The sequence below is a fragment of the Sinocyclocheilus anshuiensis genome, unplaced genomic scaffold (assembly GCF_001515605.1).
Source record: "Sinocyclocheilus anshuiensis isolate Anshui unplaced genomic scaffold, SAMN03320099.WGS_v1.1 scaffold227, whole genome shotgun sequence".
NCBI lineage: Eukaryota > Metazoa > Chordata > Actinopteri > Cypriniformes > Cyprinidae > Sinocyclocheilus > Sinocyclocheilus anshuiensis.
The window spans coordinates 2,677,480-2,681,196 of record NW_015549590.1 but is presented as its reverse complement, the minus strand read 5'-3'; positions in this window follow the sequence as shown (position 1 = coordinate 2,681,196).

Here is a 3,717-nt window from a genome sequence, read left to right as displayed (position 1 = left end):
CCCCCCCCCCCCCCCCCCAATTCTAATACAGCCCTTATTGCTATAAAAGGCTATAAAATTGGCTTCTACCGACTCCTTCAAAGCAGGTTCACCGTTTCTCCAGTAGGTGGCACGATATACTTCGGAATAATAATTTCCATGGTCAAACTTGCATCACCCTTTTCTGACAAACACGGTGTTTTCCGATAGACTTATTATTTTCCTTCCTTTCTCTTTGCTAGCCACAACTTAATACATCACATATATGATTAGCCTTCGCCGTTATACAATAAAGCTGTATGTTTTCCCCTATGAAGACAAGCTCATTAATAAGCTCTGTTATCATTTATCCACAATTTAGGCTACATGTGGATGAGTAAGACCCTGTTACTGCAGACCGCCCTCCAGTTTCACTTGGTTCCCCTCAAAACTTCCCAGTGCTGGAGCCGAAGGCAGATAACGGGAATCCGCCTCACACTCTCACTGCTTCCACAACAAGCATCTGCTGCCAACTGGAGTAACTTCTATTCCCGTCTTAAATAATGTTACTAGAACTTCCCAAAAGAAGCAATATCGTCACTGTGAATGGAAAAACTACGGCAAAACTTTTGAAAGTCTGGTCGGAGTAACTTGAAAGTGACAGCTGGCCCGAAAAGGAGTTTTAAAGCGTAATTATTTATTTGGATAACTAGTCAAAAGGTTGCAACTGGATTTACAGGATCACTTTTCTAACAGTCTTCACATCATGGTACATAAATATGGTAAGTTCCGTTAAAACAGTTAGCTTCAGTTGTTATAAGAAGACGATATCTTATAAACATTTGGCAGTGATTTAATTGTTTTTAACGTTTTTCAGTTTCGATATATGTGTATTTTCAAGTAGGAATCTTTTGGAAACCCCAAGGGAAACAGGAAGCATTAGTCTGAAGTGAGATTATGTAACTTTTAATAAAACCGCTATTCTTTACATAAGCTCAATGAATGGCAAGCGTAGCATAGGCGACATACTGACTCTGTTTAACCCATCACAATCTGTGATGTTTATGTGGAAACTCCTACAACCTTTACCTTTGCCTTATCTCTTCTTCCCTTAAACCTTTACCTGAAAGATTCAGAAACCCTCAAAATGTTTTTATGCTTAAAAATCTGTCAGTACCACTGATAGTGAAGCATTATTTCATTTAAAGAAAGCATAAGCACCATTTTCAATTAAAACTTTGAACAACAAATGTTTAAATAAACCTCACAGGCATTGTTATTGCTGTTGTATTGCTTATTGGATACAACAGATACATTTTAAAGCTCATATACTATGCTGAACTAAACCTGTGATTACTCTTATAGGACACCTGTGTGAACATGACAACTAACTGGTTAACTGTAAAACTGGTTAACAAAATTGTAGCATCGCTTGTCATCTAATGCATTTTAAGTGTGACTTAGGCGTCTACATTTTTTTTATTCTTTTTTTTTTTTTTTTGCCACTATATGGTCCCTTTTATTCCATACGAGTAACCCACCAAATAAGACAGGCTGTTACGCAAGACTAATAATTCATTTATTTTTATCTGCTTGCTGAAAAACTGTTGTTAGACAGACCTGGTTGAGTTGAACATCTCTGGCTGCACACCCCTTCTAGGGGTTCTTGTAATTATAGGCAAGTAATGTCAGATTTCAAGCATCTAGCATAGTGCAGAGCCTTTTCAGAATTAGACATGCATCTAAAAATGTCTTCAGACTGTCAGAAAGTGTATGTAGGTAATGGAGAAAAGGCATTAAAATGAGTAGGAGTTGTACTGAAATAGAAATGCTTGTCTTTTCTTTTATTTCAGATACCAAAAGAGCAGTTGGGCTACTGAAACAGTACCAGGCAAGTCTGACCAGCCCAGAAGAGCAGGCCCTGAAGACCAGCGTGGAGCAGGTCTCTTCCATCTTTGGCAGTCATCTTTTTCAGGCTCTGCTGGGTGAGGTTTGTTTCTGTGTATGGCTCTCAAAACAAATAATGATTAACTGTCATTATTTAGGGCTGTACCACTTGATTCCAGTACATTCTACACCAAGCAAAATGTTCCAAGAAGCCACGTTATAGTTTGTTCAGCTTTACTAAACACTGCTGATATTTTTCTAAATGGTACATTTTGTTTTCTGTCCATGGACCAGCTGCCTCAATTCCCTCGTTTACATTAACAATGGCTTTAGGATATAATAGTTTCACCAAATAGACTAACATTACTGACGCTGCCTTACAAATTATGAGTTTTACGAGTTACTTATTTCATACATGAGAAATCAGACCCATTGGAACTTGCTCATCTGTTGCACTCATTTCCATTATCCAAGTTTTGAATTATTGGATTAAGCTTATCCAATAACTCCAATCTTACTAAATGGGTCCTCACTGCTGTCTCTAATGGCTTGATCTTTTGCATGTATTTGAGACTTTCAGAACGTTTACCGAAGTTTGTGCCACTGTTCTCAAGTTACACAACGAGTCAGACTTTCACAACCCCAGCTGATTTATCAGTACTGTGGATGTGCTCTGTCACATTTTAATGATGTCTCACAACAAGCCAGAATAAGAAAATATACAAGTAACAATAGGTATCACTGTCATGCCAGGTGCATCTTACAAATATACGAGATTTCCTAACTTATTTTTAGTTTTTGTCCTGCAAAGGAAACAAATTAGTCCCATTACGAAATGGTTGAGTGGTTATCTTAATTACCAGACCCAGGCTTTAATGAGGCCTGCCTGCTGCTGTTGCTGTGATTCAGAAGAGTAGCACCACAGGTGCTGTGATCAAGCCTATGGGGTTGCGTTGCCATAGGATTGTAGTGAGGAGAGGGACAGGTTTCCCCTGATCTCAACTCATGGGTTTTCTCATATGCCATTGGGCATGACAGGCTTATGATGTCGTATGTCAAGTCAGTCAAGTCACCTTTATTTATATAGCGCTTTTTGCGATATAATTAAATCTAGCGTATGATTAAAACGATGAGTGGGCCCGGTGACGTTTTGCTTGACTCCAAAAGAGTTTATTAGGTCAGTAAACGCAAGTCCTAATGCATCATTTGTATTATCAACGTGAATATTAAAATCTCCGACAATTAGCGCTTTATCAACAGTAACCAATAGGTCTGAGAGGAAATCTGCAAATTCTTTTGAATTACCACTATGATATGTATGTGATACTGTTGTGCATGTGCTGGTCATTCTAAAAAGGCATAGAAAATGACAAAGTTTTATATAAAGTCTATTTCATTTAAACCTGTAAATATATAAAGTATATCAAGTTTCTTTGACATTTCTTAATTTTTTGATCACATACACTACTCTCAAATGCAGTAAAAATCATAATACTGTGGAATATTACAATTTAAAATAGCTGTTTTCTATTTAAATATATTTTAAAATGCAATCTATTTCTGTGATGCAAAGCTGAATTTTTAGCAGCAATTACACCAGTGTTCAGTGTCACATGATCCTTCAGAAATCATTCTAACATACTGATTTGTTGCTCAAAACATTCCTATTTTTTACTATGTTGGAAACAGTTATGTTGTTTAATGTTTTTTTAAACTGTTTCAATCTTTGATGAACAGCATTTATAAGAAAGAGAAATATCTTGTTAAAATCTGCCATTTTTGAACAATTTCATGCATCCTTGCTGAATAAAATTATTAATTTCTTAATAAACATTACTGACCCCAAACTTTTTGAACAGTAGTGCATAAGTT